We start from the raw sequence: 11946 nt of genomic DNA, 5'->3' as shown, positions 1-11946 counted from the left end.
GGCTAATTGACCGATTTGATTTTCCAAGGTCTTGATAGAAACCGCCTGACTCTTGCACAACAGCTTAAGTTCCTCAAAATCAGCACTAGTAGGTGCAGCTGCACTTCCCTATTGAGGATATGATTGCCTTGTAGCATACTGCTGTGGTTGCTGGAATCCAGGTGGGTTAAACTGTTTACTCACTCCTTGCTGATATGTTGGCTGAATCGCATTCTGATTATTCCCCCAGCTGAAATTTGGATGATTTCTGTTATTAGGATGATAGGTCGCTGGCACAGGCTGCTGTTGTCACTGATAATTATTCATATACTGAACAGATTCGTTGACAAGAGAACACTGATCCGTAGCATGAGAACCTGCACAAAGCTCACAAACCATAGCTATTTGATTAACTCCATACGTAGCCAGAGAATCCACCTTCATTGATAGCGCTTGGAGCTGGGCTGCAATAGCGGTGGCTGCATCAACTTCCAAAATACCTGCTACCTTGCCTGACGTCATCCTCTGAGTTGGGTTTTGATGCTCATTTGCAGCCATCGTCTCTATAAGATTATACGCCTCAGTATAGCTTTTAGCCCATAAGGCTCCTTCAGCTGCTGCATCGAGCATGGGCCGAGATTGGGCCCCCAAACCATTATAAAAACCAGTGATCACCATCCAATCCGGCATTCCATGATGTGGACATTTTCTCAACATTTCCTTGTAGCGTTCCCAAGCCTCGCACATAGATTCTGTAGGTTGCTGCGCAAACTGAGTAAGAGCACTCCTCATAGCAGCAGTCTTTGCCATTGGATAAAACTTCACCAGAAACTTTTGCACAAGATCTTGCCACGTAGTGATGGACCCAGCTGGTTCAGAATGTAACCAGTCTTTAGCCTTATCCCTCAGTGAGAATGGGAAAAGCCTCAACTTGATAGCCTCATCAGTCACGCCATTATACTTAAAAGTGATGCAGATCTCGACAAAATTTCTTATGTGCATGTTGGGGTCTTCAGTTGCCGCTCCTCCAAAAGAAACAGAATTCTGCACCATCTGAATAGTGCCCGGCTTGATTTCAAAGGTGTTAGCTTGAATAGCCGGATGAAGGATGCTTGACTGAATATCATCAATTTTATGCCGAGAAAAATCCATAAGAGCTGGATCAGCTTGAACAATACGATCTCCCATGTTTACTGGTTCTTTCTGCTCAGCTCCTGAATCCGAATCCTCAAAATCTAACTTCTCCGGAATATCAAGAACTTCGTCTGTCTCCTCAGCTGTATCTAAAGTCCTCTTGCGAGCACGAGAACGAGTTTGCATAAACGCTTGCTAAAGTACCTGAAACACAACCGAAAAGAGTAAGTAACTACTACGTCCTAATCACTGAGTCCTAATGACCAATGATGGTAAGTACATAAACTAAACAAATACGCCGAGTCCACGGCAGCGGCGCCAAAAACTTGTTAGGGCAAAAACACGCACTAATATTCATGCAAGTATACGCGTTCACAAGTAATATAGAATACTTTCTAGTTCGTTCCCTCAGAGACTCAGACTAATTTATTGTCTAATTAAACTCACTCACCAATGTATGATTACTTCTCATTGTTAAGATAATAACACTTAAAATTGTTGATTAAATATTAACTATAATTAACTACTCAATTAACCACTTAACTAACACTTCAATTTATCAATAATAAAACACTCATGAGATCACAACTTCATTATTACTTCCTTCTATAGCCATTGTTATTACCTTTAGCATGTGACAGTGATGATATTAATCGAATAACACAAAACTGATAAAAGCCAACTTTCATTGTACTAATACCATTCTACCAAACATCCACAATTAAGATAGAAGTTGAATAGTCATCAATTATGTTGAGTTCCTATATGTCTACAGAGATTGACAACACAACGATTTAAGCACAAGTTATCCCTTTTGATTACATAGGGCAAATAAAACTGTTAGAGTTACCCACTAATCATGCACAACGTACATGAACCTATGCTAGCATGGCAAGTTCTAAATCTCAAGATCCACCGTCGCTTCACAAGAGATTAACACCCTATCTTATATGTTCGCGACACACATAAGACGAATACGCACAACCAATACTAGATATCATGCAATCATCACACACTAAAGTATTAAACAATTAACTAAAGAATTCCATAATAAATCCGTTGTAACCCCATGATCACGATTAGCCCATAATAGAACTTATCGCCATCATGGGTTCATATGAAATCATGACAATCAACACAAGAAAATAATAATTACACTAATTATATTAAAACAGAGTACGTCACAAGAGTAAATAAGTCAAAGCAAGAAAACTAGCATCCAACGTTACAACGAAACAAGAATCACAAGAATATATGCTTCCTCTTCGTTGCGGTGTGCTAAATCGGTCTTCTTCCTTATCTCCTTCGCTTCTTGCGTAAAACACAATCTAAAACATAATCCCCTTAATACTCTCTATGAAAACGTCTCAAATCTACCTATATAATAGTCCCATAAAACTCAGATTACATAGAAGTTGGAAGCCACACATAAGTAGAAGTCTAAAATAATTAAGCTTTTTCCCCGACCTTGCGCGGCCGCTCAGCATTTCTGCGCGGGCGCGCAAGCTGCTGCGCGGCCGCTCAGCATTGCTGCGCGGGCGCGCAGGACCCTACTGGAAAAATTCCAAGCTTGCTCCGTTTCTTCACCGTAATCTGCCCATTCCTTTCCTCTCGCAATGGTGAACACATGCCAAGGCTTATTCTTGATGATTCCTCCCCCGAAATGCAACTAATACCCTGAAATGCATAAACACTAGAAAAACGCATCAAATACACAAAATACTTGATTTCAAGACACCAATTTATGCCATTTTAAGACGTTCTAAGTGGTATAAAATGCCACTTATCATTACCACTTTTGAAGAACGGTTGGAAAAGTTCGTCGGAAAAATTCACCGAAAGTTCGGCCGGATTTTGGCACTTTGGTCGAACTTGGGCAGCCCTTCAGGAGGCCGGGAAGTGGTAGTGGATGAGCTCACTTGGTGGGATAAAGCTTAGTTGGGTGAAGCTAAGCTTGGGTTTCAAAAACCTTATATATATGTAAGTATATAGAAGAGAGATAAGGTTTTTGAGAAGAAGTGTGTGTATAGAATTTAAAAGAGATGAAGAGAAGCACTTCTTGAAAAAATCCCAGCAACTTTGAGGCTCTTTAGCTTGAAGAAAATGGGTTGGGGTGGGGGTTTATTTATAGGAGAAGTTGGGTGGATTGAATGGTGGAGTTTTGAGGAAAATGGATGGTGGATGATGTACACTTGGATTGATGACATGGAAAGCAAAGTGTGTTTCTTTGAAACTTGCCATATGAGACAAACAAATTTATGGGTTAAAAAACTCAGCTGATATATTTGAATAAATATTTATTTACCTTTTTCTTTTAATCATTGTTTAATCACTTAATTAAGGATTAAACACCATTAATTATGAGCACCTTAAAAACTCCTAAATAAATACCATAAAAAATATGATAATTACTTAAATAATATAAAATGATGTTATGCAAGTTTTGTTCAACCTTGGTCAATGGTAGCTATGTCAAACGTGGTCAACTGTGGGACCAATTGCCTCGATTTTTGTGCCCGGACAAAAATTCTCTGAATGTTACGAAAATTTTACCATAATTATAAAATACCATTTAAATGATCCATACCAAATTTAAAGTCATTATAGAATGTGGAAGTATTTTATATAAAAATAAAACTATTCTGTCAGCCTTTTCTTCCGAGTAAAAATACCATTAGTCTTGAAATGAAGGAGATGGATCTTTTGACCAAAGTTTTTACTTGGATAAATACTTCAAAAATATATTTCCTAATATATGAAATATATCTGGATGATAGGAAATGTGTTTGGGTATTTTTGAATAATTTTCTCCGAGAAGTGCTGATTTTACGAAACGGGGGAAAATTACTATAAGTATACAGAAATGATTTGCAGAACTGGATATTAATATTCCAACCATGAACATTAATAAAATTTGAATAAAAGCTCTTTTGATATATGTAGAGATATATTTTGGAGCGAAGAGTTAAATATTTTTAATATAGCACGAGACCTCTAAAGAATATTTTTGATATATTCCTTATTCGAGCTTGTTGCCATATTCCAGTTGCAACACAGATCTAAGAAATATCATATATTGATAATTCTTCTTTGATCATATTGCCTTAGAGATATATTCCATAAAGATATAGTTTTGATATTTTGCAAAAATGGAATATCTCTTTTATCTGTTTAAAAGACATGATTTTGCTAGTTTGACTTTTTGACTTCGATTTGGATCAATTAAATTCATGTCCTAATGGAGAGGATCTACGTGTGCTTAATTTTATGTTTAATCGTACAAATACCAAAATAAATAATATATCAAAGATATAATTTCACTATGAAAGCAAGATATTCATGATTTTCCTTCTCGTCATCTGATCCATCTCAACTCTTTCCATATGCACTATAAGTTTTGACTGTCTGCTTCCTTAAAAAACATTCCACATTTGTCTTAACTCGTCAACTGAGTCCCTACTCATCCTTGTTTGTCAAGCTTCTTATTCTGTTGTAGCACACCCCTTATAGTTACTTCACGCATATTTCTTGTCATAAATGTAGCTATCCAATCTTGTTTACGTCACCATCTTAGTTTTATAATCACCTCTTGAACTGAATCCTGAAGAGTCTCTGCTCTGGAATAGATAGGCTTGATCCTTGGATATAGCTTATGCACTCCTTGTGAATCTGATGAGACTAAACTTCCCTAACATGTAAAACACTGCCTTGTCGTCAAGTACCTCAAGTATTCTCACTTTCATTTATCTAAGCTTCCTCTGATTCAACTATCAGTAACTCTTACATTTTGTCCTGAGATTCCAACTTTAATGCATGTAACTGAGATGTTTGCATGTCCACGTTATTCTCTCTAACCTCCTCGATTTCTTTCTTTTTGGTCTCTTTGATTCCCGGATAAATGTAGCATTGGTATAAACCACTGTGTGATTGTATAATCTGGAATCATTAGAGTTATCTTAAAATCTTCGAGAAAAATTGTACCCGTAGAAACTTCATTCCTTTCCTGCATCTGAAAATCCAGTGGTATCCTATGGAGTAAGCCTTTGAGGAAATTCCACACTTTTCTTCCGTAGGTCTTGAAATCAGCTTCATTGGAATACGAAAACCATTATCTTCAATTTCCGTATTGGGGAATTTTTCATCTGAATAGTACATGGTCTTCATTTTCTTCGAAAGATTAAAATCATCTTTAACACTCGGAGGAATCTTGAGTCTACCAATCCTTTCAGAACCTTTAGCTCGAATGAGTTCAAATTATTTAAAATTCAAAAATCTCAAGAGTTGATAATTTTTGAAAATTTAAAAAATCCAAAAATATGAGAACTTGATTGTTTGGGCTGACATACCGGATCTGATATGTATATCGATCAACAAGCTCTGATACCAATTGTTAGGTCCCGAAGTATCGTAGAAGGGAATGGGTTGAATACGATACTCACTAAATAAAAAATTCTTTCAAATCTTTTACGGATAATTAATTTAGTGTTCGGTTAATGGTTTCATGTTCTTGAGGTGAATAGTATTTAGGATAATAAAGTAATAAACGCAAGATATTTAGGGAAGTATATATTCATATATAAATTCTCGGTGGTGTTTCTACACTCCGGTAAATAAATTAACCGGCTACAATCTAAGAATAACAATGTTCTTGTTTCTACAAAGATATACAAATTAAATCCTATACAATGATCTATCTTTTTGATTGACTGAGGATCTAATTACCGGATAACGATTATAATGGCCCTATAAATATCAGTGTTCTAAAAATCGGTTTAGGCGGCCGCCTAGGCGGCGCCTAGGCGCTAGGCAGTGGTAAAACGCCCCGACTCGGACCTAGGCGGTGATTTAGACATTTTTTCAAAAAATCGGGTCAAAATCGGGATTAGGCGGGCTAGGCGGTCAAAAATCGGTCCTAGGCGGTCTAGGCGGAAAATAATTAAAAAATATATTTTTTTACATTTTTATAATTTTAATTCATTAATTTTATAATTTCACACAATATCATGTCAATTTTTAATATAAAGTATTGGTAAGAAGTAACAAGTAATCTAATATATTTATTTTCTTACTTAAAATATAAAAATAACATCTTATAATTAATTTAAAAGTGTGAATTAAAATATAGTTAATATTGTAAACTTAATAATTATTACGTAACGCATGTCAAATGTGTAGATATTGTTTGATACCATTCTAATTTCTTTTTTTAAACAAATATTTGACATATTGATCATTATATAATTATAAAAATTAAAAATAATATTTATATTCTTCCGATTAATGTTCCGATTAATCGGTCCGATTAATCTCCGACTTGCCGATTAATCTCTCGAAGGTACCCTCACCGCCCTGGCATGCCTAGCGATTTCTGGAACACTGATGAATATACAAGAGTTAAATCGGGCATTATAACATTTCTCCGGTGAGAAGTTAACGGATATTCAATGTGCCTGAGCTTTTCTGTATTTCTGTATTTCTTATTTTATCAGCTCATGTCTGAGAAGAAGATAAACTAAACAATTACAAGTAATTTATTATTCTGATTCAAGTGTAGTCTTTATACAACTTTTATTTATGTGGCCCAATAATAACCACATATGTCAAGTGATACATTCAACAAAGTTGTGGCTGAGAGTTGCCTGCTTCCCTAGGACTTTTCTTCATTTACTTGCGCATAGAAGGAAATCAAAGCATTTGCCATAGTAGCATTTGCAAGTGGCGAATACAAGCTCCTAGAAGAGTTTATGCTTAAATTTCTTCTTAGGAAGATGACTGGCGACTATATGATAGCTAGGGAGTGTAGCTTGCAATTCCAAGAAGCTTGGAATGAGTTAGTTGCGAACTTAGCATACTGAAATGGCTAAGTTGCGACTTGCTCTTCCTTGTAGCTTTAAGTTGTAAATAGAAAATCCTATTAACTCCCAATTGGCGAGTACAAGGCTACTAGAACCTTACTGGAGACCACAATGGGGATACAAGGGATTTTTTCCTTAGAAGAAACTATGAGTTATGCCTCTAAGGGACCTTGAATCCTTACTGGCGACTAAGATGTATCAGCATGCACCTTTGACTTAGTTTTTTCTTCAGTTTCTTCCCAGTTGCTCCTACTAGGTCTAGACCAATTCTGATACTTAGTTTACCAGCTATACTTAATGTTCTGCACCTACTAAGTAATAGAATAATATCAGTGACTTAGATCTTGTATAACGCTTTAACCTTTAAGATGTGCCATCTTCAAGTCTTCTTTCTGAGTCTTCATACTAACCATATAACCTGCATATCCAGATACCAATCCTCACTTAACAATTCTTCTAATGATAATACTCAGATTTCTTTCACGAAACACTGACGCCTAGTACAACTAGTCTGGTTCACAGTGACTAACTTCAATTCAGGTCTTTGTATTATATCCTTGATTACATTGTTAAGCTTGCAACAACTTTATCACTTTGAACACTGATTGTCAATAAATAATTGTACTTTTACTGGAATCTTTTCTGGTACTCAGACAACGTCTTTATTGTTACTACGATCTTGAATACTTCATTCGTTATTCTTCACTGACGCTTGAACATATAAATAAACTCCTTTCAGTGAGTATAACTTTAAGACTGCAGTTGTCTTCTTTAACCTCTTTCTTTACCATGTCTTCAATTATTCAGATTCCTATACTTTACACACTCTATATCTTCAATCAATACTGATACACTGAAATCTTCTAATGACACTTTTACACTGAATCTTCAACACTCCTGAAACCCTGAAAGTCTTTAACCTTTATTCTTCACTAAGGCATGTACATTTTAATGAACTTCTTTCATTGACCTGTAAACAGACTTCAAGCCTTCTTCTAATCTTTTGATTCTTTGTATTTTCCTTGTCTTCATTTCTTCTCAATTTCTTGTATCGATGTAATATTATTTACCTTTTATGTTCTAGTATTGAGTTATCACTTATACTGTTCTTACAGCTACGCAGTCTCCCCAACAATATGGTATATTACCAGCTCATTAAAAATATTCAATTAAGGATATAATTCTTTGAAAAATGGCCTTTAAGGTACCTAAACCTACAAGAAATTTGCTTTGTACATTTTAGGACTCCAACATCCAATTAAAGACGGAGACTTGCTCACCAAGTCTCCCAAGCTTAGTCTAATTGATGGACCACCAACATTCATTTAGAATTACGAGTTTGACTTGATCCTCTATAGGCATCTTGTGAAGGCCAAATTAAGTCATAAAACAGAACCGTAATCATTAAAGTTCAAAACTCTCAAACCATAGCATTGAATACACGTAATTTATTACACACTATACTTTTTTATTCATAGAAGAGTGAGTAACCCTAAAACACATAAGGAAAATATATAAGCTTAGAGTAATGTGTGCACCACTTTTCCATTTAATTAAAAGCATTAACTAAATTTAATTCGAAATCAAAGAATAATCATAATTGAATCAAACTATAAGTGTCAAATCAAATCTAATTCATATTTAAAGTAAATAACAAATTAATATTTTAAGATCATTAGCTTAGTGGAAAATAGCAAAACTAGTCCATGATTATTCAGCACAATTTTTTGCTACATATGTATACATACGACGCACACGCGGAAAAGTCCCTAGGCTTTGCAAGCCTCATATTTACCTTGAAATTCCATAATTTATACCCTCATGTTCGCACATAGAAAATGGAGCAATAAGTTAGTAACACATTTAAACACTACTAAATTGTTATGTTATATAAAGGAATGTAAACCCATTTTCAATTCAATGGGTGATATAATTTTCACACCAACAATTTTACTCATTAAGAAGATGAACTTTCATATCTAATTCGTCTTGTTAGAATATGCCTTGAATCTGCTTTTAGATGTTATCTATTTTGAACCTATTTTTTCGGACTTTTCTGTAACCGCTTATAGAGTACTATATAAACCCCTTAGGGCATAACCTAAACATGTATTCTGTAATATGTATCGGCATAACCTAAACGTATGATATAATCTGTATCCTCAAGATCAATAAAAAAATTATCTTCTATCTATTTGTGTTCTTTTCTATATGTTTATTTTAATCTTTCTTACTTCCGTTATAACAAACTGGTATCAAGAGCCTGGTTCTAATTATAGGGCTTAAATTTTGGTTCAGGGAGAAAGATATCTGGTAATGTCTGATGGTATTAATGTGAAGATCAATAAATTTAATGGGAGAAACAGTTTCAATCTATGGCAGATCAAGATGCGTGCCTTGTAAAAGCAATAATAACTCTGGGCGTCGTTGAACACAAAATCGACTGCTTCTGGAAGCGCTGAGATGGCCAGTCTCGAAGAAACGCACATTCAATAATTCTGTTGTGCCTTGCAGATGATACTATTACTGAAATCGTGGAGGAGGATACCACATCTGGTTTATGGTTGAAGCTTGAAAGTCTCTACATGACAAAGTCTTTAACAATTAAGTTGTTTCTGAAGCAACATCTGTTTAATCTGAGAATGCAGGAAGGTACGCCTCTTCGAGATCACTTAGATTAGTTAAACATAATTTTATTAGAATTGCGTAATATTGATGGTAAAGTTGAAAATAAGGATGCTGCTTGAATTTTGTTAGTTTATTTACCATTATCATATGAGAATTTTGTGTAATCATTTATTGTTGATAAAGATACTATTTCTCTAGAGGAGGTTAGATTTTCTCTTCATTCTAGTGAGCTGCCCCATAAGGCAGCTGGTACAGGTGTAGATAATCAGGTTGTTGGGTTGGTAGCCAACGGGAGTATAGGACACGGAAAATCGGGAAAAATAAATCCAAGAACCATCTCCTAAGGGCTCAAAATCTAATGATGTCTGCAATTACTATAAAGAGAAGGGGCACTAGAAATCTGATTGTCCCAAGAAAAAGAAGCAACATGATAAATTGGCGGGTACTACTGCTATAGCTAGTGATAATTCTGAAGAAGATATTGCTCTAGTTGCTTCTAATCACACGCATCACTCTGATGTGTGGATTCTTGACTCTGGAGCTTCTTACCATATATGTCCGCGCATGGAGTGGTTCAAACCCTATGAGCAAGTAGACGGTGGAAAAATTTATATGGCTAATAGTTTTGTTTATAAGACGGTTGGAATAGGCTCGGTTAAACTTTAGACACAAAATGGTAATTTTTGCACATTGAATGATGTTAGGCATGTCCCACTGATGACGAAGAATCTGATATTTCTGAGTATTTTAGACAACAAGGGTTTCAGTTTTAAAGGTGAAGGGGGAGTTCTACATGTCTGTAAGGGTTCTGATGTGATTATGAAAGGTGTTAAACATGGTACATTGTATCTTCTTCAAGGTTCTACGATAACGGGTTTTGTTGATGTTGCGTCCTCTGACATTGAAAAGAAAAATATGACCAGGTTGTGGCACATGAGGCTCAGTCACATAAGTGAAAGGGGGATGTAAATGTCAAAAGCTGCTCTTCTTTGTGGTCATAAGGTCACAAGTCTTGAGTCTTGTGAACATTGTATTTTTGGAAAGCTAAATCGCAGTAAGTTTCCTAAAGTAACACACAGAACTAAAAGCACGCTTGATTACATCCATTCTGATTGTTGGGGTCCTTCCCGGGTCGAGTCTTTAGGGGGTCACAGATATTTTGTGTCAATGACTGATGATTTCTCAAGAATGACTTGGGTGTTCATCACAAAGCATAAAAGTGAAGCCTTTAAGATTTTCAAGCAGTGGAAGGAGTTAGTGGAGAATCAAACAAGGAAGAAGATTAAGAGGTTGCGAACTAATAATGGCCTGGAATTTTACTCATCTGAGTTTAATAAATTCTGCAAGAATGAGGGGATATCTAGGTATCATACAGTTAGAGATACACCACAACAGAATGGTGTAGAAGAACGTATGAATCAGACACTTCTAGAGAAAGCCGGGTGTGTTGGGAATATGTTGTGAACTTGATGATTTCATTAACAAAACACTTTAGTAGATTCAATTTAGTGAAAAATATAGCACTCGACGGATAATCATATATAGTCCCGACGGATTACTCAATATAGTCTCGACGGATGATGATTTGACATCCATCGAGTGAGTAAGTTATGTAACAATAAGTCATGTAGCACATTCATGCAAACACCTTTGTATAGACTCTGTAGTAGCATATAAGTCATGTTGACTTTAACTAGATATGCAGAATAGGTTGATTAATTGTAAATATAAGATGTCTTGTAATTCTGCATAAGTCAAATAAAGTCAAGTGACAAATAGCTACCCTACGGATGATCAACAAAGCTACCGACGGATGATCAACAAAGCTCCTGACGGATGATCAACAAGGCAACCCGACGGATAATAATCATGTACCCGACGGATGATCAATTCAAACATCTGTTGACAGTGACAACACAATCACATGCGTCGAGTGTTTGCAAAAGGAATGTGGCAGCCTATTCAGCTGGGTTTTTTAGAACAAATAAGCATTACCATTTCCATGCTATTATGAAGATATTCAAAGATGCTGGAATAGAGTAGTGAAGCAGCATGGTATTAGACTTGATAGGTTTTGTTTTATTATCTTGTCTTATTACTATGTAATCTTGGTGATATATAAACCAAGAGTAGCAAATAGAACAACAAGAAGACTAAGCAAATACATTCTCAGAGAAACAATTGTAAGCTGAATCCTGTAGCATTTCTCTGTAAGTTTAGTTGTTCATATTTGTAAGCAGCTGTGAGCTATTCAAGCTTCACAGGGTTCTCTTGATATATATATATATATATATATCTGATGGATACATTCAAATCCACCAGAAAGTTTTTAAAGACTTGTGTTTTAATT

At 35.6% G+C, this 11946-nt stretch overlaps 1 non-coding gene across 1 annotated transcript; it reads left to right on the top strand.

Moving 5' to 3' along the window:
- The first annotated feature begins 667 nt into the window (after positions 1-667).
- LOC141698877 (small nucleolar RNA R71) lies at positions 668-774 on the top strand. Its single transcript, XR_012565375.1, has one exon. It is a non-coding gene; the product is annotated as a small nucleolar RNA R71 (small nucleolar RNA).
- The last annotated feature ends 11172 nt before the right edge of the window (positions 775-11946 follow it).

This window comes from Apium graveolens, chromosome 11, assembly GCF_009905375.1.
Source record: "Apium graveolens cultivar Ventura chromosome 11, ASM990537v1, whole genome shotgun sequence".
NCBI classification, from domain to species: domain Eukaryota; kingdom Viridiplantae; phylum Streptophyta; class Magnoliopsida; order Apiales; family Apiaceae; genus Apium; species Apium graveolens.
Note: the sequence above shows the minus strand (reverse complement) of the source record. Positions and strands in the feature narration are given on the sequence as shown.